The sequence below is a fragment of the Rhinatrema bivittatum genome, chromosome 11, assembly GCF_901001135.1.
Source record: "Rhinatrema bivittatum chromosome 11, aRhiBiv1.1, whole genome shotgun sequence".
NCBI lineage: Eukaryota > Metazoa > Chordata > Amphibia > Gymnophiona > Rhinatrematidae > Rhinatrema > Rhinatrema bivittatum.
Genome location: NC_042625.1, coordinates 63,097,534 through 63,123,834, shown reverse-complemented (window position 1 = coordinate 63,123,834; position 26,301 = coordinate 63,097,534). Strand labels below are relative to the sequence as shown.

The 26,301-nt window shown below is 43.4% G+C and overlaps 1 long non-coding RNA gene across 1 annotated transcript in view; it reads left to right on the top strand.

Annotated features, from left to right (window-relative positions):
• Positions 1–217: 217 nt before the first annotated feature.
• Positions 218–26,301, top strand: part of LOC115073496 — a 119,473-nt gene continuing 93,389 nt past the window's right edge. Inside the window, exon 1 of the long non-coding RNA XR_003852030.1 lies at positions 218–352. This is a non-coding gene — a long non-coding RNA (uncharacterized LOC115073496). The remainder of the gene's footprint in view (positions 353–26,301) is intronic.

The window sequence follows — 26,301 nt, the reverse complement described above, 5'->3', positions numbered from 1 at the left end:
GAAGAAAGGAGACAGAACGAGAAAAAAGAGACACAGAGAAGAAAAGCAGGAAACCAAGAGAAACCTAGGTTGGTTTGTTGTTGGTTTTTTTTTTTATTCACCCCCGAAGATTTTATGTTCACCCTTCGCCGGCTTGAAACCGTTCTTGCTGTGTGAGCTTTATTCCATAAAATAAGCCAATGTGACCCTGTGGGAAAATGCAGGTGCGGGCTTTGAATTGGATGTGAATGGGAGGGGCGAGGCCGGCTTCTGTTTCCAGGCCGAGGCTCTCGTGCTCGAGCGAGGAAGGCGGGCGCCGAAGCGTTCTTTTCAGCCGCCGTGGGATTTAACTCCCCGCTGGGGCCTGGCAAAGGTTAGATAAGGGAATATACAAACACCGACTCCAGATTCCTCTTTTTATCTCTCTCCCTATTTTTTTTTTTTTTTTATTATCTTCTTATGGCTTTTGAATTATCTACGCCGATGCAACATTAATTTAGTCGGGGCAGGTAAGGTCACGCTTGCACACAGGTGCTCGTATTCATGTAGAATTCAGCAGAGGAGATAAAAGGGAAAGCAGACCAAAATCAGGAGGAAAAATATTCAGAAAGATGTGGCGAGAATCAGGCGCCGAGTGACCTCTGAAAGCGCGGTCTGTGTCAGGCAGAGGCTGATAATTCCACCTTGGTCATGAACGGATTTGTAAAAACGTAAGTTATTAATTGTTAACAACACTAATAACAACTTCCACGTTAAAGGGCGCACTGAGACATCTCTTACAGTGTAAGAGAACTGTTATTGCATCCATGTCTCATCAAAGCATGTCTTATAAGAGAAAACACCCAGACTTCATATAACCTGAATATGCATTTCACATTTGTAGGTGCGTTCTATTAATTTTTCAAAAATTGGAACTGCCAATGCCACACTTAAACGGGCATTGTATGAGGGATGTTCCCCTGACCAAATAACCATATGCTGCATACAAGTATAAGAGGCAGTCTGATTGGCCGACTGTTTTCTAACGATTTACATAGCTTGTTATCCAATCAGAATTGTGACAGCGCACTATGAACCTTGCACTAGAGAGCATCCCCCCCTCCCTTCAGAATAGACTCCCGTTCTATACACTATGGTGGGACAGTTACAAGCCACCTTCCTGAAAAATGGCAACCCGAAACCCTCACTTGGCAAGTTGGATCAGAAGGCACGTACTGGAATGATGTTTCTGTTTCCACTTGCGTCAAGTGCGCTTGGAACCAGAACCTTCCGGAAGCGAGTGGCCCGCCACGTGTCCTGATGCCACTGAGTGGCGTGTAATCGGCCGCGCTTTCGGGGTGGGGGGTGAGGGGTGCATTAGTTCCAGGGCATTGCCTTGCACAGCGGGTTGCATTCAGAAAACGATCTGCAATTAGGTGTCTCTGTCGCTCGCCGCCTGCTGCTTTCGAGACACGTCCGCTTCATAACTGAGCGAGAAGACGATAATATGTTCTCCCCCCCCAGCCTGTGCTTCTACATTTAGCAGCCTACAGAGGAAGTACCTCAGTGACTTAAAGGGAGCGTGAGCAAGTGGTGGCCAGCACAGATCTGAGCCATAAATAGCACTTTCAAAGGCGAGCCATGGTCTTTCTATACTGGACAGTATTTAGGAATCATACACAGCAAGCAAAGTGCAAAACTCTCCAAAATATCCGTCTTGAGAGTCGCTATTCTGGAAATTGTTTCTGCTACTTTCCTGCAGTTGCTCTCAGCAGCTGGGAGTAGCCATGTACAGTGTCATAAATGGCCTCACACGAGGGTTGAAAACGATCTTACAGTTTAGGCTGCCCAAAATTGATCTGATTGGTGTATAAATAAATAAATAAATGTGTCCCCTCACTTGTAACATGACAGCGATGTTGAAAATCGGATCTCACCAGTGTGGGGTAATATGTAAATCTCTTGAGTGTATTGGAGTGTGCAAGTTTTTCATTTGTCTGCATGTGCTATCTATGAATCAGTATGATATGTGCATACTTGTGTGTACCTATGTGAATTTTCAGGCATGCCATATGGCACACGTTTGCTTTATATACACTGTGAGAGATGTATATTGGTGCTGTATATGGTACTTAATTGGGTACACAAGGCATGTGTTGTCTATAAACGTGAGGGAATGGGAAATGTTGGAAATATGTCTAATGTTCTGCGTGTTGGGTATAAGAGCTTTGTATTTGTGTGTGTTCTATCGCTGAGCTGTATGTGTCCAGATTTGTGCATTTCTGCAATGTCACTGAGTTGTGTGTGCATGCTAAAACACATGGGAGCCAGTGCAATAAAGTGCGCCCAGCCTAGCACATGGGTTAACACAATGATTGGGTGTGCTATGCAGTAAGATTAGCGTTCCCAAAACATGCACCCTATATATATATATATATATATATATATATATATCATTGTGACACTTTAATTTACTGCTTGTTGTGGAGAAAAATAAATGTATAGTGGCTTAATTAAAAAAAAAAAAATTTTTTTTTCTTATGACCGCACAATTTAGATGCCCATAGCAAGGGGTGCTTAATATAAGACACTTCAGCAACATCAGCAAAATAACAAAAAAATCGGCCTGAAGAAGCAGGAGAAAAACAGACGCTCATATTGAAGTACTACGGATGCGCAATTTTCCTTTAGCACACTTTTTTTTTACGCAGCCCCTCATTTAAATACTGCATCGGGCGCCCAGGGGATGTGGCTGCACATGCGCATTAGGAGAACGGGAACTCAATATGAGCACCTGTTTTTAGTGCGCGTCTTACTTCATTGGCCCCTGAAAGTGGAGGAGTGGTTAGAGCAGCAGGCTGAGAAACGGGAGCCAGGATTTAAATCCAGCGTCTCCTATTGATGCTCCTTGTGACCTTGGGCAAGTCACTTCACCCTTTATTACCTCAGGTATAAATTTAGATTGTGAGCCCTCTGGGGACAAGGAAGTACCTGATAGTAACTTGCCTTGAGTTTGAATTTGGAAAGGCAATAATTATATCCAGAAACAATACGGGGGAAAAAAAATAAAGTTGAAGAGAAACAAAATGTTTTCTCATGCACATCCTTAGTTATTGCATATGTATTCTGTATGGAATGGGCTATATATTTTTGCTGGGATTAAATAAGCGTGCACTCTTTGCTCAGTATAGCATGTGACTGCTGATGTGGAATATCTGTGCTGTGTGTAGCACTGGCTGTATAAATCAGTGCATTTATATCATATGGTATATACACATTCAGTAAATAAAGTGGCCGCTGAGGTAGAATATTTCTGCTGTGTTTCTGTGCTACTGCTTGTGTAAATGAGTGTATGTGTGTATGTCTGTGTTGGTTTTTTTAATGCTGTAATTCTTTTATCTTGTTCTCACACCCTCGGCATTATGAGCATTCATCAAAGCAACTGACGTGACTGAAATTAGCGTTCCCTGCTATGTTGGGCAGATAAACTTTGCTGAATATTGATTTCCCACAAAGAAAATGACATGTGCCTGGTCCTCACCCTTTATCTGGATGGGCCAGGAAGATGCTGGGGGGAGGGGACTCTGTGCTGTCACTAGAGAAGTGTCCATAAGAATTACCTTTATCTCTTCTACTACAGGAAGACAATCCACGATAAGGCTAGGAGGAGCAAGCAAGTGAGAGAGAGAGAGAGAGAATAATACTCCCAGCAAAGTCCTGCAGTGCCGGGGCGCACTGCTATAGGTAGTCCAAAAAAAAAAAATAAAGAACCCAGGACTCCGGGTCCCAGGGCTAGGGCAATGAAGTGTGCAGCTTATTCCCACCAAATAAAGATACGCTGGATGTATGAAAATATGTGCACGCTATTGTTGTTCTGATACTGATGACTTCTAGTTTTCTGATAATAACTATTTAACGTGCTTGCTACTATAGTTTTGTAGCTTCTCTGTAACAAAGCAACACAATGCAGTACAGGCACCAGGAGTAGACAGCATGACACATACAAGTCATATTACACACACACCCACATGTGACAACGTGTACAAATTCACACGTCTGTCATACCTGGTAGCCACATCTCCAAAAAGCTATAGATAGAAGAGGGACTGTCCAAAGGAGGCCTACCAAAATAAGAGCAGATTCCACGCTGTGATACTAACAGGGACCTAAATACACATACCCTAGAGGACAGGAGGGTTGTGGGGGGATATGATAGAGGCATTCAGATAGCTCAGAAGTGTTAATATTGCACAAGAAGCAAGCTTTTTTTTTTTTTTTCATAGAAGTGAAGAATATGGAGGGGGTGGGGGGGGGGGGGATGTGAGGCTGAAAGTGGGGTACACATAAGGAAATGCTCCTTCAGGCTCAGCCTCCCAGCAGGGGTGGTGGAAGCAAAAAAAACAGTAACAGAATTCAAGACAGTATGAGATAAGCCTGGTGAATCCTTAGCTATAGAAAGGGAGGCAAAAGATGGAGACTGGACAAGGTCTGTATTGCAGCAGGAGGGGGGGAATGGGCAGACTTGATTTGGGTTGGTTTTTTTTTTCCATCTATAGCCCTTTCCTTCCCTAGGTTCCCACACTTGATTCCATTGTGCTTCTTGCTTTCTCCCCAGCTCACCTTTTCCTCCTAGCCTGCTATCTCTCCAGACAGCTTCTATGTGAGAGAGCGGGGATGGAGGGATTTTGTGTTTTTAAAGGTGGATGTGGCTGCTGCGGGGAAAGGCACACAGTAATCTCCTGGCTCTTTCCCCCCCAAAAATAAAGAGCGCAGGAGGTGGAGGGAGGGGAAAGACAAGCCAGCAGGAGGAGAGAGGGTACACAGGAAGAGAGGAAGGGTAGAGTGACCTAGCACACAAGGGGGTGAGAGAGGGAAAGCACAAGGGGAGGCAAGCAGTTCAAGCACAGGACAAAGGAAAGGAAGAGCATGCAAGGTGAGGGGGACAGAGAAAGAAAACCATGGGGAGAGAGCAAAGAAGGGGTGCATGAGCACAAAAGGAAGAGGGAGGATAGGTGAAGGGGAAGACACTCTGAAGAAGGTGGGGGGGGGGGGAGAGACAGTATAGGTGGAGGGAAGAGAGTGAAGGAGGAGCGGATAGCATTTACAGAAGGGAGAAAGCACAGGAAAGAGATTCAGGAAAGGACAGAGGAGCTACATGGAGAGGAGAGAGGGTATAGAGCAGAGTGAAAGGAGTGACAAAAAGGAACAGAAGCACAATGCTGAGGAAAGAGAAGAACGGAGGACAGAGACACCAGAGAGAGGGGAGGCAAGAAAACGGGGACTGAAATGAGAGCATTACTTCTCTAACCAACAGGGAATAACTTGTCTGGGACTATTATGACTTGGAGAAAATGTGCAGGATGGAACGGGCTGAATTTGATTAGCTAATGCTTTATCCAGTGATTGTATTCTCTTTTCTGCAGATGTAGCAGCCCTGATAGTTTGCATGGGGTCCCTAATACTTTGTGGCAAATAAGCATATGAATTGTGCATCTTAGGGATCAGAAAACTGCATGTTTTCTCAGGAGAAATGCCCTGGACTCCCCTGTGCTTACACAGGTGTTTTTTCTTGCGGGGGCTTAGGGTAAGAGGGGGAATGGTGCAAAGGAAAAGGAGTATGAAGCTGCATGGAGAAGAGAGAGAGAGAGAGTGGGACAGACTGATTGACATGGAGGGGAAGCTGGGGGGAGGGTGTCCTTTTTCTTCTTCCTGCTTCCAGACCTTGTTACAGAGCATCTCTGGAATATCCCAAAGTAGTACAAAAAGTACCCGCATGCTTCACGCCAGCTAGCTCTGTGGAAGATTGTAGTCCCAGTTATCTCCTTGTTACAGCCTCAAGAATGCCTACATTTAGAGCCTGTAAACGAAGCTGCCCGGAGAAGCTAGCTGCTGTGTGTGTGTGGGAGGGCAGTTTTCATCCTGGGGAATTTTGCAGGCTACATCCTTAGGTGGCGAGTTTCCTTTGAAAACTACCCTCTTAGAGGGCACGGTTTGCCATGGGCAGGGTTGGAAGAAATAATTTCCTCCTAAGTTCTAGTTTTGAACAGATTAGACTGAATTTCAAGCCAATATAGGAATGTCTCAAAGCACTACTACTACTACTACTACTACTACTACTTATTTCTAAAGCACTACAAGACATGCATAGCACTATCCCAGCAATGAGATGATAACTAACATACAGCACACGACTACATGATAAAAAATAATAAGCAAATGAATTAACTCACAAACTTATTGAAATGTAACTGTTAGGAATATAGCACTAACAGAAGGATAAATGGTAAAAAGGAATTGATTCTTATCCTGATGTAGCAGATCCAAGGTAAGTGCTCTCTTACTGTCTCTTCCTCTCTGTCTGTTTGCTGACTTTTCCCCCTGTATCTCTCTTCTCTCTGGCTTGCTCTGTCTTGTTGCTACCTCACTCTTATGTCTCTGCCTTCCATCCAGGGCCAGATTTAAGATTTTGGAACCATAGGCCATGCTACTGTCCTTTTGAAGTTCTGCCGGCACATGGGCCTTAAAGCAAGCAGAAGCAAGCTCTGCTGTGTCCTGAATATTTGGTGCCTTCAGAATTTGCACCCTAAGCAGTTGCCTATGCCTAAATCCAGGCCTGCCATCCCCCTCATCTTGCTGTGTCTCAGTCTTCCCCCTTGTCTCACTCCATCTTGCTGCTGCTTCTGTGTTCCTCCCTCCCCATCTCATCTTTGTCTTGTCCTCACTGCACGTCTCTCTTTCACTCTCCTGTTTTCTGTTTCTCCTTTGTGTCTCTTTCACCTGCTGGCCATACTTAGGGGATAAGGGGCACAGGCTCTGTAGTGGGTTTCCATGCTCCAGCAACTGCAAATGGAATATTTTTACATTTTATTCTAATCTTCCTACTCCTGGGAAAAGCTGCTCCTTTCTGAGTGTGAACCATATTGCAGCTGGCCCTTTAAAGCTTTTTGTTTTGTTTTTATTATTATTATTATTATTATTATTATTATTGCTATTATTGTATCTGTTTTGCCAGATAAAATCTGCTCAGACCTTTCCCAACCCAGAAATTGACCCGGATCTTATTGTTCCTCATCACCCCTCCCTTTTAAAGAAAAGATTAATCCAGTTTGTAAATCTGAATATTCTATCCCAGTGTCCAATCCTCCTTTCTATCTGCTGCCCACCCCACTGTACCCCCATTCTTTCATAAATGCCCTTTTGACCTCTTCCTGTCCGTATATGCTGGACTTGCTGGCTTTGCAAGCTGTGTGAGACAACAGCAACCAGCACAATTTATGTAGATCCTTAATAGGGTATGGCTAGCTAGGAGGAGTTTTTAAAGCACTTATTTCTGCTCAGGTAGAAAATACATATCAGAAGCCAATGGTTTGTCTTAACTTCTAGCTAAATTATTTTTGCTAAAGATATCTGAAGAGCCCTGTGCGCAATATCTCATGTGACGGAGTATGGTTCATAAGTAGCCTGTCACTATTCCAGCAGTATTTACATTAAAATGAGCAGCGAGATCTGGTCCATGGGTGCAGTAAGGTAACACCAGGACTGGCTCAGCCTGTCCCAGAGGACACAGAGCTACCTGTTTTTCACCTGAATTTAATGATGACAGGGCTCTGAAAGCAGACGTGCACGTGGTACACAAAAAAAGAGCTTGAACAGAACAGAGTGCTGCTGCGCTTTCGCTTTGCTTTGAGGTCTTAAATCATGGCTATCCCTGCTCCTAGCTTTGTAGGTTTTTAACCTTAACTTTTCCTGGGCCGGCTGAGTGGCAGTACTGAATCCAGTTTGATCCCCCAAATCAGATCTTCCAATCCCTGGGCCAGGTATAGAGGCAGCATTCACAGTCCCTGGGGGTGGCAGGCAGGGAGAGGAAGTCTTCACTCAGGGGTGACACCTAGAGACCAGACTGCAGTTCTGGCTCAGGACTTTCACTGCAATGACCAAATTAGGTACATGGGGGGGAGAGCAAATATACATTTGCAGAAAGGGTTCAAGTGCCAGTATGCCATACCTGGTTCTGATCGAGCTGGAGGCTCAAAAAATAAATAATTTTCCTGAAACCTCTTATTTGTCTTGTCTGTATTGCGCCACAGAGCAGGGGGACTGTCTTATGTGTATCTGTACAGCACTGCATATGGCTAGTAGAAGTGGAGGAGTAGCCTGGTGGTTAGAGAAGCAGGGTTCAAACCCCACTGATGCTCCTTCAACCTAGGGGATGATGCAATAAGGTGCATTCAGGGGAGGGCATGTTTTACCCTCAGTTGTGTGCACATTGTTTGTTTGTTCATAAATGCACCCTACCAATGCAGCAAGGAGATTTGTGCACATAAAACTGCATTCTGCTTAGCCGCTTTGTATGAAAATCCCATGCAAATGAAGGCATTAACTATTACCCCTCCAGTGCAGAGAGGGGCACTGGCTTAACTCGAGAATTTTACTCCTGGTCAGAGGTGAAATAAAGCTTCCTGCACTTGTCAGCCTATGGACAGAAGCTGAAATTTTGACACTAGAATGGGTAATTGGGATTTAAGTGCGGAAAACATGCTGTGTACACAGCATGTTTTCGGCACATAAATATGCTTTGAGGGCACAGTACATCATTTCTGCACTGAAAGCATTTTTGTGCACATAAATAATGGCTGAAAGGCCCCCCCCCCCCAGTTTAAAATGTGTATTCAGCCTGTGCACATTTCCAATCTGCACACTTTTTAAACTCGCAATGCTTTTAGCAGACCATTAGCTTACTGCATTGGGAAATGTTTGTTTGTTTTTTAACCAGTGTGTTAACTGCATCAGTCTTTGGATAGTAAACCTTCTGGGGACAGGGAAATATCTACAGTATCTGAATGTAACTTGCCTTGAGCTGCCATGGAAAGGGGTGAGCTAAATAAATAGTAGCACTATAAAAATGATTAGTTAATTCAGCAATGCAGAAATTATGTTGGTAGGCTTTTGCCCAGCCCATGTGATTGAACCCTCCCTAGCATGTGACACTGGCTATCCCATGTTGACTAGTTGTTAGATGTGGTTTTGATTTGTGGTTCAAATTTTGGTTCTCCATTTCTGGAATGCTAAGGGGGTAATTGCTTCTCCATCATCAATATAATGCTAAGACATCACTCTTACAGGCAGATACAGAAAAACGCGTGGGAGAGCGGGCAAGTGCCTGCTCTCCCGGCATGCACACAGGCCACTCTCTTGGGCGCACGATTCAGGAGGGTGGCCTATGCAAATTAGGGCCTGCGGTAAAAGGAGCGGCGGCTGTCAGCGGGTTTGACAGCCAAAGCTCAATTTTGCCGGCGTTGGTTCTCAAACCCGCTGACAGCCACGGGTTCAGAAAACGGACGCCGGCAAAATTGAGCGTCCATCTTCCGACCTGCAGGCCGATTTTTACTTTTTTTTTTTTTTTTTACTTTTGGGGCCTCTGACTTAATATCGCTATATTAAGTCGGAGAGTGTACAGAAAAGCAGTTTTTTCTGCTTTTCTGTACACTTCCCCGGCGCCGGCAGAAATTAACGCCAACCTGGGCTAACAGTGCGCACGCTGTACTGTATCGGCCTGTTAGAAAGCTCCTCATCTTTTCTCTCCTGGGATAAAAGATGGCAGTGCTGGGAGTTGTACTTGTTTTCTACTATGATGTCCTGTTTTATTCATAATATTGCAGGTCAGCTATTTAAGACCGCAGTAAATGGGGAAAGTGGGTGTGGAATAATTTCTGGTTTTCTCCAGATGGTGGGGAATGGAGGGAGACATTAGACAAAAGAATGTATTTACATAAACTGTGTTTGCAACTCTAACCCACACTCAGCACCAAGGCTAAGTCCTAGACCTGTCCTCTGTTGGGGGGAAAGGATATACTTTTCCAAGGTCCTAGGCATTCTCTATCCTCTGCTCTTCTTAAGTGCCAATAACAGGACTCTGGAATGGTGTTTCAAGATAAATCTTTCCTCAATCATTTGTGCCATGGTAAACCCTTGGCACTGTGTAAGCACTAAGCGAAGCCTCAAGGAGAAACGGCCCATGTAGTCTCGCAAAATCCACTGCAAATACTATGGCACTACCTTGCATTTGTGCAGGTTACCGAAGTGTTCCTTTATTATCTCTAATCAGCTACTTTGCCGACTGTGGTGGGCTAATACAGCCCTCCCTTTCAACTTTCTGGAAAAAAGATATAATCGGGCCCCACTGGGATCCCCGTTAAGGATGCCAGTGAACCTTTGCTTTCCCATGTTCCGATGATCCTAAGATTGTCATAGATTAACAGGGGGAATAGGGGTATTTACACACAACCTTCCTCCTCTGTCTCACACACTCGTTCTCGCCCACATGCTCTAATAGTCACACGTGCTCATGTTCACTTTCTCTAATACACTCACTTGCTTACTTTCACTTGTACACATGCACACTATTTTTTATTTTTTTTTTTAAACATACTCACTCATTCTCTCCCCCTTCTCCAGAATCCACCAATAGCACCAGCCTCCTCCTTTGGGCCTGCAAGGCCTATAAGATGCTTCCTTATTTATTTATTTATAGTTTTTTATATACCACGGCACGTAATGCACATCACCTCGGTTTACAGCAAACAGTAATTCAGCCAAAGGCTTTACAATGAAAATAAGTGGAAAAAGCAAAGTGCTAATTTAACAGAAGAACTAGGAGTATACATATCAAATACATATGTGTAACAATATTTATTTATATTAACTAAAGTCTGTCTTGAAGGGAGTTATTTCTAAGGAAGAGGAGGGTAAGGGAAAGGGGGAATCATAGTGGGGGGGGGAAAGGGAGTCAGACCCTCACTGCTGGTCTGACTCTCTTATTCCTCCCTCCCCCCCCCCCCCCCCCCCATGTCAGAGTGGAAAGGGAAAGGCAAGGTAGAATAGAGGAATCAGGAATAGGTTGAGCAGTGAAGTATGTAATTGCATGATTCCCATCCTTCAAAGGAAGGCTTTTCTAAACGGCCATGTTTTTAGGTCATGTTTAAATTTTCGGTGGCAAGGTTCTTCTTTTCTTTGGCCAATGCAGGAGACTTAGCATGACTGTGTGTGTGAAAGAGAGAGTGCCTGTGTGTGAGAGTATGTAAGCATGTGAATATAAGAACATTGAGGTAGGATAGTTGTGGATATTTGCTCGGTGCATGCGGTTCTATGCAGTTTGTAAAAGTACACAGATCTTTGCAGTTAGGCACCTTACTGACTGTTTCCCCCGTATGCTCTTTCTACCATAGATTTCAACACACACGTGCATACACTTGTACACACAATCGTAGACTATACTGCATGGCACCAGATTAGGTACACACAACAGTCGCACACTGTAGAACAGCACACTCGCAGTACGCAGATGTAATTGCAAGTTGTTTGTGCACAGTATACGTCCCCCTCTGGCACGGATTCAGATGTATCCATGCTGATATCCCATTTTGTGGGTTAATGTTTATCTGACTCTGGCAACTTTTAAAAGACGAGACTTTCACTATGCAGCAGTGTTAAGGGGTTGTTTTTTTTTTTGTTCTTCTTTTGCTGCAGAGATCTGAGTTGCATAGCGCTCCCCAAGTCTGACACCCACCCCCTTCTCTTTCTTTTCTCTTGCAGGCTCTCTGCCTTTCTTGTCCTTTTCTCTTCCCCATTCCCTTTCTGCCTGGATTTATCTCTACTTGCCACAAATCTGTTTTTTTTTTTTTTTCCTCCACAAAGCAGCTGCCATCTTTGTTCCTCTGCCATTATCAGCGGTGGCACGCGGGGGCCCGGCTGGGCAGAACCGCCAGACAATCGCTGAGTAATAGAGTGTCGAAGAGCTATTGTGGAGTGTGTCCAAGGCAGATCTATCACCATGTCCTATCAGCCACACTGCTCTGTCACAAAGCTATCTGTGTGATGGGAGGGGGGGAAGAATGGGGCAATGAGAATACAATGAGCATGCATGTGTCAGATTATGAACCTGCATGTTTGGAAATACTCTGGAACAGATGTATGCTTCTGCCCTCATCTCCAGCCTGTCTTGTGGGGGATTTTTTCCACTCAGCAGAGGGCACATCATGGTCTAAAAAAAAACCCCAAACAAAACAGGGAAAAGGCTCCTTAGAGGCTGATATTCAAAGGCTTATGTCGGAGTAAATTTTGGAGAAACTAGGATAAAACCTGAGATTTGAAAAATTCCCTTGCACCCAAAGCTAAATTTTGTCCAGATAAGTTGTTACACCCAGAAAATTTACTGTCTACAAAGAGAAGGCCTGGATTTATACACAGACCTATTAGGCCTGTGCCTAGCCTAGCAAATTTGGGGCATGGCGAAATTCTTGGCCTCTCCACCTCATAATCCTGCCCTGCCACTGCCTCTTCCCCCTCAGCTCCAGCGGTGATCCTCAAAGTGCAGTGAGCACAGGACCAGGCCAGTGCTCACAGGCCCTGCTTCTCTGGGCTTCAGTGTGGGGAGGGCAAAGCCTGTGAACAAAGGCTTAGTGTTCCTGCGCTCACTGTGCCGGGAGGATCGCCGCTGGACCTGAGGTCAGAAGGTGCCGTGCATAGTGTGGTGGTGATGGGGATCAGTGTGGCAGAGGAACCGAATCTGTGCCTAGGGCAAGCAGCAAACCAAATCCATCCTCTTGACAAAAAGCTGGCGCTGGGGGACATTCCTGGGCCATGGTTTCGCTCTGATGTTCAGCGCTGCCCGTACAATATTAGCCAGATAACTCTGGCTGAAAAAAAAAACAAACAGCTGCCCTAAAGTTACCTGAATCAATTTAGCTAGATAACTTTAATTGGATATATTCAGTGGAACATTCTGAGTATGTTGTGCAAAATATCCCGGTAACTTTACCAACCACTGGCCTGCTGAATATAAAACTCGTAATGCCTTTCTGTTCTCCTACAGACACCCATGCAGGTGGAACACATACTGTATGTTTTGCTGCATCTGCAGGATTTTCGGTAGGAGTAGCACTTAAAATATGATGAACTTCCTCGACCATCTAATAAGGGCTTCCCTGTTCTGAGCCTGTGAAAAAAAAACTTGTGCTAGGAATGCCAAAGTGACTGTGGGATTTGTGATTGTTTTATATGTTTATATTTGTAGACCACCTTTGAGCTCCATGTATTTTACAGCATTTTCTTAGATATCTCCCTTCCCCCAAAGAGCTTAGAATCTAATTGGGTACCTGAGATAACAGGAGATAAAGTGACTCGTCCAGTGTCTAACCACTAGGCCATTCCTAATCCTGATGGAGTGGAGACCTTTAGCCAAAGAGGTCGGTTTGGACGCTTCCCTGCTGTCGGAAATGCAGCCACTGTTTTTATGCTTAATTATGGCTCTCGGAGATTATCTAGTGAAAATGTATGCAATCATCTTACCTTAATCATCTTTCGGGTTGCATGTAAGGAGAAGGCTTACAACTAGCCTTCAGTCACCCAGCTGATGGACCAGGTTGCATTACATGTGGCCAGCCTCTCCATCAGTTTAATGTCAAAGAAAAATCTGATAGTCTCTCTATACAACAAGCACCCTTATACCAAACTTTGGACCTTATTCAACACTTTTTTTTTTTTTCCAAAAGCAGAGAATGCGCAAAATGTCCTTTCTGAATAAGGTCTTTTGTTTCTAACGAAGGGAAATCCTGGCTCCAGTGGAGTAAGTGACATCTAAACAGCCCCTGCAGTGCAGGGATGAAATCAAGCAAGAAGGGGGCCCAGTGGCCTGAGGCCCTGCAGCAGTTGCTCAAGGCCGGTGGAGATGAGCAACAGTAATAGGAAGGAAAATCAGAGCAGGGGTCCCACTGGGGCATACCGACAGGCTCTGGGGTGGCTGCACCTCTCTGCATAGGCTTCCTGTTACCAAGGAAACCCAAGAGAGGTGCGAGGCCACTGCAAGGCTCGCAGGCCCTGCCTGATTTTTTTTTTTTTCCCCTCCTGTTGCAGCAAGGTGAAGATCCCTGCCAGGCCCAGGACTAGTCAGTGAGGGGAGGTCTGGAGATGCATGGGTAGGAGATGGAGAGGAACTGGCGTGGAGCCATGGGGAGAGGGGCAGGAGTAGGCCTGATTGTATGTGCCAGCACTCCGAATGTTGCTGTCCTCACACTGGCCTGCAAGCCCCTCGCGGGGGCTCACAGGCTGACTCTGAATTTAGAGAAGAGCTGACTCCTCAACTTTAGAGCGAGATTTCTTCTCCCCCCCCCCCCCCCCCCCCCTATATTCCCCCTGGGCTGGTTTGGGCGGGAGGGGCATCTTTGAAATTTGTGCTTGGGAGCCTGGCATTTTAACTTATGCCACTGCATAGCTCCCAATTAAATCTGGTACAAGAATCGGTGTTCTTACATTTGTTGGCAACCTGCCTATTTTTAGGCAGCAGTAATGATCTCATTTCAGTGAGTCAGAGTTACTTCAGCTGTAATGTGTCTCAAAGAACCACATCAAAACGCACATTGCGGCTGCAGGCTACCCCAGGTGAGCTACCAAGGTTCCAATCCCAAGTCCGGCTTCTGCAGAGGCAGCACTCACTGTGCCAGGAAGAGGGGAGGATGTCCCGAGCAGTAACAGTGCTGACACCTAGTGGTCAAACTCTGTGCAATCAGACCAGGTTCCAGAAGGAGCCACACCGTGTGACTCTTAGCCAAAATAGTTGTCACTGCAGTAGCTGGGCTTAGATAAAAATGGAAGAACATTCCCCACCCAGTGATTAAGAATAAAAGCTCATCATGGTGCCATAGCCAAATAGAGAACAGTTCTGATTGTGCTGGAAGCCCAAAAAGGTGGAGGAAACTACCAGGCCCCAAACCCCATCATCATAGCCCTCCCTTCATTTTAATCTTCATATTTAAATATATTATCAGGTCGTCTGAAAAATTCTACAGTGTGAAAGAAACACACTGGGGACCCTGGCAAGCCACATATAGTTTCTGATTGACAAGTTCGGCAGTGCTGTTATAAAGGAACCATTGTACGCTTGTAAAAAAAAACGTTAACATGGGAACAGCAAGCAACAAATACAGACAGTACTGCAGTGGGAGCTGCATGAGGAGGGCCAGATAATTAATAAGCATGGCATTAACCAACCCCCACCGCCAGGCACTATCTCTGCCTTTCACCCTTTGTACATACAATGTCCCACTGGGGAGAAGCTTCAGGTTAAGTCTACTGGCTTTAGATAACCTTCTGGTTGGACCATTGAGAGTAGAAGATCAGCGCTGGAGGATCCCTCAACAAATAAGACAAAAGCGCCCTAATCTCCTTATCTTTGTAGGCCTGAGCCCTGCAGGCTTGGTTATCTGAATAAACAAGGGGACGCCATGCAGTACAGGACCCCCCTCTGGCTGAGACCTCCTCTCCCCCTCATCCCCTCCCCATCCCCCACACCTCCTTTTTATCTCTCTGCATTCTTTCTCCTTACACTGAATCCTGCCCTCTTCTCTCCCCCTCCCCATCCCTTCCTCCTGAATTCCTGATCAGAGGTAGCAGAAATCATAGGACTGGGCTGGTTAATTCAGGTTGCTACCATTAACACCTTCAGGCCAATGCAATACTGTGTGCTGGCTGCAGCGCACGGCTCAAACCTGCGGTTGGACGCTCGTCCATAACCCCCGATGCAAAATGGGGGTTAGCGTGTCCAATTGCGTGCATAGGAAATAGTGCTCATCACATGCAAATGTATGCTGATGAGGCCTATTCTCTATTCCCCCATGCAAAAAAAAAAAAAAAAAGTGCACCAGACATGCACATTTTTACCCAAAATTAACGCCAGCCCTGAGCAGGTGTTAATTTTGAAGGAGCCAAAATAGTGTACAGAAAATACTGCTTTTCTGTACTTCCTCTGACTTAATATTGTGGCGATATTAAGTCGAGGGAACAAAAAAATGAGAAATGTCCCAAAAAATAAAAAGGTGCCGGCAGTCAGGTTTAGGAAAAGGGACGCTCAGTTAACGAGCATCCATTTCCTAACCTTTGGCTGTGCACAGGTTTGGAAAACAGACACTCTAAAATTGAGCGCCCGTTTTCCTAACCGGCTGACAGCCACCTCACCCTGGTGCCCGCTGCCGAGGAGGCGCTAGGGATGCGCAGTTTCCCCTAGCGCCTCCTTTTTACTGCAGCACCCGATTTTTAAATTTTAAATCAGGCGCCCAGGAGAGCTGGATCGGCGTGGATTAAGGGAGTTGGGCGCTCAATCACGAGCGCCCATTTAACGTGCGCCAATGCCGCATCGGCCTGCTTGTGTGAAAAAGAGGTTGTGGAAAGGAACTGGGGAGAGAGGGGACAGTATGGAGGCTCTGAGGGGAGAAGCCAGGTAGCTTCTGTGACTCTCTCTGTCCGCTCAAGTGCTCTATGCTAGCATTGCAGTTATAATATTGATGTTACAAAGATTTGAAATTAGAGGAACAGGCTTCAAATTCCTGTGTGGCAGAATGAGTGCACTTTCACAGATATGCACCTGCCTCGTACATACGCTCCCTCTCCCTGCTTTTCTGTCGTGCTCTGAGCCTCTTCTGTCACCTTTTTTCTTTACTTCTCTCTTGAAGTTGCTATTATCCTGTTCTCTCTCTCTTTCTGTTTCCTTTGTAGCACCTTCCACTTTCTCTAATCGCACAGCTCGGTATTTCCTCACCTCTTCTCCTCTGCATTTCTCCAGGCTCGGTTTATTATACTTCATTTTCTAATGCCAAGTTCTTCCGTTTCATAAATTTCCTTCTCTCTTTTCAGCCATTTATTTGCAAATAAGTAAAGTAAAGAATACCCAATGGGCTGATTTATGGTCCGTTCATCTGTCTGTGATCTTATTTCAGCAGACAAACCACAAAATGGATTGAAGTACCATTTAGGATTTTGCAGTTGGGGTTTTAAAATATTTGAATTTTTTTTTTTTTTTTTTTTTATACAGGGGAGAATGTTTGTTTGTTTTTTATGGGGAAGATTTACCTTAATTTGCTTCTGGCTCCTTTTATGGTGTCTGCAAAGGCAGTAGCATTCACAAAGCCAATGTTGTGTTCGCTAGCTGGTTTTACCTGCACTGAACGAATGTGGTGTGTGTTACAACCTGTTAATGCAGGGGAAAGTGATTTCGTCCATGCTAAGTGGAAGAGTAAGTGTCTGTGGGATGCAAAGTGACTTTGAGAAACGAATGCCACTCCCACATATGTAGCTTCGCGGGGAGTACATCCCTTACGCTGTATTCTTTAATATATTATTCTGTCTAGGCTCTTTTTTTCTTTAAAGTCATTTCTTCTGCCCCTTTTCTTATCAATCTTTTCTTTCCCATGTATTTATTTATTTATTTATTTATTTATTTATTTTATAGTCCTCTTTTCAGCACTTCAGTGTATATCAAAGCAGATTACATTCACCACTTTTATATCCTTTTAATCCCCTCCCAGTTCCCTTTATCATTGTCCTCTACAACTTGTTTCCCTGCTCAGTGTCTTCCATTTCTTTCAATTTCTAGTCCATTTTCTCATAACACATCTTTACGCTGTTTAACGTTTTTCTAAACTAATTTCTGCTTTTGTTCTCATTTAATTTGTTCGCACATCCCTCTCTCTAATCCTTCTTTCTCTTTTATGTCCTCTAGGGGGTGTGCAGACTTTTTTTTTTCCATTTCATAAGAAGATAGATGCCATACTGGGACAGACCAAAGGTCCATCAAGCCAATATCCTGTCTCAGACAATGGCTGTCCAGATCAGAAATACCCGGCAGGATCCCAAAGATTAGATCCAATCCTCCTTGCTCATAACAGGGATGAGCAGCGGCTTCCCCAAGTCTACAGGGCTAATAATGGTTTATGGACTTTTCCTCCAGGAACTTGTTAAACTCTGTTTTTAAACCCAGCTATGCTAATTGCTTTCATCACATCTTCTGGCAGCAAATTCCACAGTTTAATTGTGCACTGAGTGAAAAAAATAATTTCTCTGATTTGTTTTAAATGTGCTTCCTATTAGCTTCATGGAATATCCTCTAGATCTAGTAATACTGAAAAGGGTAAATAACTATTCCCTGTTTACTTGTTTCATCTCACTCAATGATTTTATAGACATATCTTATCTCTTCTCAGCCATCTCTTCTCCAGGCTGAAGAGCCCAAATATATTTAATCTTTTCTCATAGGGGAGCCAGTCCATCCCCTTTATCAATTTAGTCACCTTTGTCTGTATCTTCTTTTTCATGTTTTGTTTTTCCATTTGTATTCCATTTTATTTATTTATTTATTTCATTTGTTTGAAATAAAGCAAGAAATAAAATGAAAAAGAAAAACAAAATGAAAAAAAGTCATCCCTGTGGCAAAAAACCCCCCCAAACGCAAACTCCTGTGAGGTTCTCCCTTGATCCCCCATAGCTTCCCTGGATCTTCTTTCTTCGTGGGGCACTGGTGGTGCCTGCCCTGCTGCTGTTCCAGTTGCATATGGCGCCAGCTGATCGAGGCTCACGGTATGATCAATTCCTTCCATACAACAATGGCACCAGCCAGTGCCACTTTCTTTGAGAAATTGGTAATGGCGCCAGCCTCGGTATGGCAGTGCCATTTGCAAAAAATTAATAAAAAATTTTTTTTCTTTTCTTTCATTTTAAAATGAAATGAACCAAAACAGGAAAATGTGTTAAAATTTCCCATTTCATTTCCATCAAATGCACATCCCGAGTTCCCTCTATCTGTTCCTCCTGAAATTCTCTTTGCTTGTCTATGTTGCCTCTCGCAAGCTGTTTTGCCTTCTGTCGCTCCAACCGTCTTTCTCATGTTTTTTTTTCTGTTCCTCTATCAGCCTCTCTTCTTTCTTCCCTCTCCTCTTCTGCCTGCCTGACTGCCTCCCCCCATTTTATCTTTATTATTCTCTGCACTGCCCTCCTCCCCTCTCCTACCACTTTAATTTCTGATTAATATGTTCTTAGCCAAGGCAAAAAAAAAAAAAAAGAGAGAGAGAAATCTCCCAAATAAATCATTTAGTCATGTGAAGAGCTAATCTCCTACTGACTGCCAGTGTTTACCGAGTTTTTAGCAGCGCATGTTAAATAGTGATATGAGACTAATTTTATTTTTAACATTGGAGTTGCTGTGAAGGGATTTTTACTTCATTTCCCAGAAAGAAAAATGGTAAAATAAGAGATAAGGTGACTAAGCTGCTTCTTTAGATGAACTGTTAGCCAGTATAATTAAACACCAATAAGAGGAGAGCTAGATTGCCGTCGCAGTGCAGGCATTGCAGAAGAACGGTGGGCAGTGTAGCACAAGGATGGTGAAATTATGGCAAAACTGGCTTTCCTGATCAGTGTTACTGGCACTCAAGAGCCACAATTCCCAGCTGAAAAGTCCTCTTGGTATTGGGAGCCACAAGTCTGATGCTATCCAGATGCTGAGCACATTAAGGCCATAAGAAGTGCCATGCTGGATCAGAATAAAGGGCCATTGAGACCAGCATCTTATCCTCGCCAGTGACCGTTCTGGTTCATTAGGAAGTATCCGGCAGATCCCATTGAGTGGATCCAATTTTTTGTTGCTTACTCCCAGGGATAAGCTATTCCCTGGCTAATAATTGGTTATGAGCTTTTCTTCCAGGAACTTGCCCAAACCTTTTTTAAACCCAACTATGCTAGATGCCTTGACTATATCCTCCAGCAATAAATTTCATAGCTTTCTAGTGTGTTGAGTACTTTCTTCCATTTTGTTTTAAATTTGCCTCCTGCTAGTTTCATGGTGTCTGTGTCCCCTAATACTAGTACTATTCAAAAGGTAAATAGTCATACCGTATTTACTGGTTTCACCCCACCCATGAATTTATAAACCTCTTTCATATCCCTTCTCAATCATCACTTTTCCAGAGCCCTAACCTGTTTAACCTTTGTTCAAAAGAAAGTTGTTCCATCCACTTTTATCACTTTTGTTGCCCTTCTCTGTACCTTTCTAATTCCACTATATCTTTCTTGCCCGCAGTATTTGAGATGCCTTTGTACCATATATCTATACAGAGGCACTATGATATTCACATTCTCCATTCCAAAAAACTCTGAACATTTTAATTTTAAACCACTGCAGCACACTGAGCTGAGAATGTCAACATAGTGTCCAAGTGACTCCAATATCCCTTTCCTGGGTTGTTATTGCTAATATGGAATCCACCATTGTATATTTAGAGTAACCACCTAAGAAACAGAGCTTGGACTCACTGTGGACAATTATGTTGGAATCGCTGCAGCTCAGTGTGCTGCAACAGTTAAAAAGCAAATATAATGTTAAGAGTTATTTGGAAAGGAATGGAGAATATGAATATCATAGTGCCTCCATATAAGAAGAAAGGGCTAAGTAGGGTTGGGTTTTTCAGGTTGGAGAAATGATGGCTGAAAGGGAGTTTGATAAAGGTTTGTAACATCATGACCGGGCTATAACATTATGATACCTCTTTTAAATATGTTCAACACTATTAACTCACATTACTGGAGAAAAAAAAAAAAGTGAATGTAACATTGGAGAATGGTAGGTAATCTCACTAGTACTAGCAGGAGAGGGGAAGGGAGCTGTGTTTTTAAGGGCAAAAGATGATATCATTTAATGAATTCTAATAGTACTACAGGAGGTTCCATGACCCTGTGCAACACCAATAGGATGCGAGAAGGTAAGAAGCAACCTTCAAAGGCCGTATTACATTACTCAGGTTTGGTTGTCTATCTCCTGGATTTAAAGAAAAGAATGGATTTGGATGAGCCTTATGGTAATGCCATTAAATTGAACAAGCTTAGAAAAGCAGGAGAATTTATGGAAGAAGTTAGGAAGAGAGTTGGAAAACCAGGATTCAGTTTAAAAATAAATAAATATATGTTGACCATTAAATTTTGATTAGCAACAGTATAAGGGGACCCCCCCTGCTATTTTGTAAACTCTTCCCCATCCGACATATCTACTTTGATTATTTGAGAGCCCTTTAGACGGGGGTTATGCACCAGGCTGCCTTCCAAACCCCTGCAGTCAGAAGCTCTAAATCCAGCCACCAGGTGTGAGCCTTCAGCAACAAACATGGCTTCCCCCCCTGCTTTCACTCCGGGGGCTGTTTATGCTGCCTGTGCAGCATCTCTAGCTGCAGGGAATTGGAAAACCCCACTCGGGGATTCAACGGGGAGCCTTCTGCATTGAGCCACCAGGCTGGCCTAGTAATTGGCTACCCTTTCCAAAAACTTATTTTTCAGTTCCAGCTAGCAAGGGAGAGGTATTAAAAAAATAAATAAATAAATAAGAAGAGAACAAATGATAACAGGATAGGAAAGAGGCCAAGCAGTGAATGAATGGTTCCAAAGTGGACTACAATTTTATTATGTTGTGCTGCTGCATCCAATTTATTTAGCTTCTAGTTGGATCTAGTTACGTTGCTGAAAGCACCCCATACTGCATGCTTTAGCTGCAGATCCATACTGGAGATGTTTCCAATTATTCTCTTGTTTTGTTGGCTTTCTAGTTCTCCTGCTGCTCTCCTGTAACACAACCTGCTGGAGACCAGTGTTGAGGCTACTTCTGCTACCAATACTGCTCAGCAGATCTGTGATCTTCTCTGCACACAGCATCTGTCTTCTTCATTCCCTGTATAATAAGCACCTCCCTTCTATAGTTTCATGGCTGATAAAATACCCCTATGTTTAAATCCGTTACAGCAGCACTTGTTGTGTAAGTTTCCATCGGAGTGTGGCATCCTGTCATTTTATCATGTGCTGTTGCAGCAACCCACAGTTGGCTCCATTGATGTCAATGCTTGCAGGTTTCTGCAGCACCACCATGGATTTTGCAAAAAAATTAGAGCTGACTGTATTCTAGATGCTTTTAACTGATGTGGGATCAAAACACAGGTGTACTGCTTAGCGAAGGCAAGTGAAACTCTCCCATAAGTCTAGTAAACCGGGGTAGTAGGGAATGAGCATGTTGCAAAGATGCTAGATCGAAATCCTTGGAGGAAGGAAACAGGGAGCAGGGGAAAAGAAGAAAGGTAAAGGGGGTTTTGTTGGTGGTTACCTTTTTAGAGTGCCCAGTTCATGGTTCAGTATACTGAACATAAGAAATTGCCATGCTGGGTCAGACCAAGGGTCCATCAGGCCCAGCATCCTGTTTCCAACAGAGGCCAAATCAGGCCACAAGAACCTGGCAATTACCCAAACACTAAGAAGATCCCATGCTACTGATGCAATTAATAGCAGTGGCTATTCCCTAAGTAAACTTGATTAATAGCCGTTAATGGACTTCTCCTCCAGGAACTTATCCAAACCTTATCCTCCAGGAACTTATCCAAACTGCACTACTAACTGCACTAACCACATCCTCTGGCAACAAATTCCAGAGCTTTATTGTGCGTTGAAGGAATAAGAATTTTCTCCGATTAGTCTTAAATGTGCTACTTGCTAACTTCATGGAATGCCCCCTAGTCCTTCTATGATTCAAAAGTGTAAATAACCGATTCACATCTACTCGTTCAAGACCTCTCATGATCTTAAAGACCTCTATCATATCCCCCCTCAGCTGTCTCTTCTCCAAGCTGAACAGCCTTTCCTCATAGGGGAGCTGTTCCATCCCCTTTATCATTTTGGTTGCCCTTCTCTGTACCTTCTCTATCACAACTGTATCTTTTTTGAGATGTGGCGACCAGAACTGTACACAGTATTCAAGGTGCAATCTCTCCAAATTCGGGCAGCAGCAGATTTAATGCTACTTAAGCATTACGACAGCTGGCTACCCCGCTCTGGCTGGGGGAGGGGAGCTCCCTCTCTGAGATCACAGCCACCCCAGGGGTGGGTCCCCCTCTGAAATCATGTTATGGTGACCAGAGGGGTCCCCCCTCCACCCATGTTATGTTGGTCAGCCAATCGGCCTAGATTCTAGAAGAAGGCCGGGGCCATGCAGGAGCACCACGTCCTGTGACAGCTGCCTACTCCGCGTAGCGGGAGGTCCACTCCTGGACTCCGTACGATGAGAAGTTTGTCTCTTAGCTTTTATAAATTGTGTTCAAAGTCACTTACCAATCAGCTACTGGGATTCTTTTTACTTCAGAACAGGAATCCAGGGACCTGATGGCCCAGCAGTAGCAATGGGTGGGAGATTTGGGTTCAATTCCCAGACATGGTCTGCAGTGGCTAGGGACGCTATACAGACAGCATTCAAAGACCCTGGAAGGGAGGGGGGAGTCCAAATCATCACTCAATAGTGTCACATACTGGCACGGTTTCAGATTAAACTGTGGTTCATGCCTCTTAACTAGAAGGCTATAGTGCAATGAGTAGATTAGAGGGGGGGGGGGGGGATGATGTATTAAAAATGGGAGAAAAGCCTGCAACGTTGTAACCTCAGTTGAGGCAGATTTTGATTGGCCTAGGGAAAAGGAGAAAATATCTAATGAAACAAATACAAAATCCCCTAGAAATTAATATACCATGCAGGAAGAATAAGATGAATGAATATCAAGAAAATTACAAACCCCATATTGTAGGTGGCAAAAGTGCTCAGTAGGTATAATTGTTGCTTAACTGTATATATAATACATGCACCTTAATATATATATATATATATATATACATATATTCATCTGCAGTGAGCTACATTGTTCCCTCGACAATAACTGTAGGTTTTAGTAACTCAGATCTCTTGTTTGTAAAATAATAATAATAATAATAGTAATATAACATTAAACAGGTTGAATTCTCTTGAGTATAGTAGCACATCTCTTCAAGATCATTTGAAACTGGTGAGGCAATTGTGATATTCTCAGGTGCAGGCAGCAAAACTGTGGAAATAGAAGGTGACAGAGATTCAGACTATGGTTCATTTGGTAATGTTGACACTTTACAGCTAATAAAGATGCCTTTTGGTCCTGTTGTCTCATTTGAACTTTCCATAGGCTATTTAGGCAGTCTGGTTAGTTCATCTGCATTTGGAAGTGCAGGTGGCTTCCTAAATTCAATATAATTTGTGTATGCTGCCAGAATTATATTCATTCCTATAAACAAGATGCTGATGGGATATGCATACTTGTGTTCGGGCCTAAATATTCATCAAGGGCTTATGACCTCTCACTAGTATAAATGTTTTTCTGTAGTTGAAAGGATAAAACTTCTGTTCTCAAAAAAAGTCTAAACTATGCCCAGTTAGAGAGAGGGGCACTAAAGTTTCTCACTGTTGGTAAAAACTACAAAATGCAAATGTAATATTTTTCTCTTGATCCTTCTTAGTTGCTTTAAATGTTACATCATGTTTACTGGTCTAGTTCCTTTTCAAAAACTCATTCAGTCGCCGCAGTAGGGTAGAGAGATGTTTATTTTATTTATTTAAAAACTTTTATATACCGACGTTCATAGACATATCACATTGGTTTACAGGTAACAGGGGAGTAATATTTGAACTGAGAGGGAAAGATAAAGTTACATGTAACAGGGATATAGATGAACTTGGGAGAGTAGGAGAAAATAAAGGGTCAAGTGACCTAGGAAAGGATGTGACGAGAACTTGCCATAATATATCCGTACCAGAAAATATCTGAATTCTGTTACATTCTGGTGTTCATAAACCCCTCCAAAGGATTTAACATTTTTAGGGGATGGGTATAACCCCTCTGCATCAATGACATGAACTAATAATATGAAACAATGTTTGTATACCTTTAGCCATGGTCCACAGTTTCCCAGTCACTGTAGCATAACATTCAACAAAATAACATATGACACCTTTTTAAACCCCTTGCAAAAATTTTGTTTCATGAGTGAGTGAAAGATTGCTGGTGCACTCCAAAGCCAAAAAGGAAATAATTATGCAAAAATAATTCATGCATGCATATGGTTAAATACTGTCCAGAATCCTTATCAACCAAAATCTGTCGATAGCCTGTGAAAAGTCTAATTTTGTAACAGGTTTACTATCTGTTAATGCTGGAAAGAGATCCAAACATTGTTCTTTAGCCAAATTAACCTATCAGCCTTTGGAAGAGCTGCAGTTGGAGGAAGTCTGTTCATTATACTCCATCAGATAAGTCAGTTGTTCATCATCATGTAAATAGTTGAATTCAATCTCACCAGTACATCTCAAAGCATATGATACAGGTCGAATCTTATTTGAGTTTTGTTGAACTTCTGGAATGACCCTGACTTTAGCCTGATGGTATTTCATAGTTCTAGCATGTTCTTGAAAAGAAACTGTGGTTTGTTTAATATAGTTCCAAAATCTGTCTGTAGCCTATAAAAGGTCTAATTTTGTAACAAGTTTACTGCCTGCTAATGCTGGAAAGAGTTCATTCACCACAGATCTAAAAAAAAACATATAACTTCAATCCAACAAGATGTTCTGAAATCCGTTTCTGCTTATTACAATGGCCTGTCCATTGATTTTGCTACATTTATACAAACTACTGCGGATTAATTCTAGTAGTCGACTTCCTCATCAGCCTGGCCAATTAGTAGCAATCAAACTTTCTCTTCTTTAGTCTCAGCAGATTGTTTGAACAAGTTTCCCTTGTGATAGTGTCTTAGAGTATATATCCTCAGAAATAATTGACATAGTAGCACCAATACTGGCATTCATTGCAAATAATTTATCCGCAACACCTGTCTTAATGGCATCATATTTTGGTACTTGTGCAGTAAACAAACCCAGATGATCCTATTTATGATCTGGGATGCTAACATTAGAAGCTTGGCATACAGAATCCATACTCGCATATTTTACAAGGGCAAACTTAGCCTTATAAATAGAAGCCAATTGTCCTGTTTTTTTTTTTCTGGTAATTGCACTGATATACTGCATGCTGACAGTTGGCTCAATTATGATTAGGGCTTCTGCTTATAGGTGTTTATAAACTGTAAATTTAGGTGTTTAATTTCTAGCTAATTAGGGACTCTTTGAGGATTAAAATCAGTGTTTATGTTTTCATGGTATGGGCAGTAGTGCTGGATACCTTTTCCGGTTTATTCAAATCCATGGCTTGTAATATAGTGACATCCCCATAGCATGGCCTCACAACTTCCCAGCTTACATATCCCACAACCCCCAGCATTTATATACCCCACAGCATACCCCGGTCCCCAATACATCTCTACAGTCCCAGCACTGACATTTCCTATAGCCCCTGGGAACTAAAGAATGCAGCCACCGCCTTCTCTCCCAGTGTGATCCGGGGGGGAGACAAAGAGTGCACCTGCACCCCTTCCCAATTTGCCTCCTGCTGGCTGAAGATTGGAGTCCTCTGTTAATAACTACTTGCCATTGCTGATCAGGATAGAGGATGGGAACGATGCCTGGAGTCACCTCTCCTGCCGGGGGCATGACTCGTGCTGTGAAGAAACTACCTGGCATTGTGGTGTCCTTCGCAGTTCAAACTGCAAGGCAGGCTGCAGGCGGGAGCAATCTGAGGCACTGCT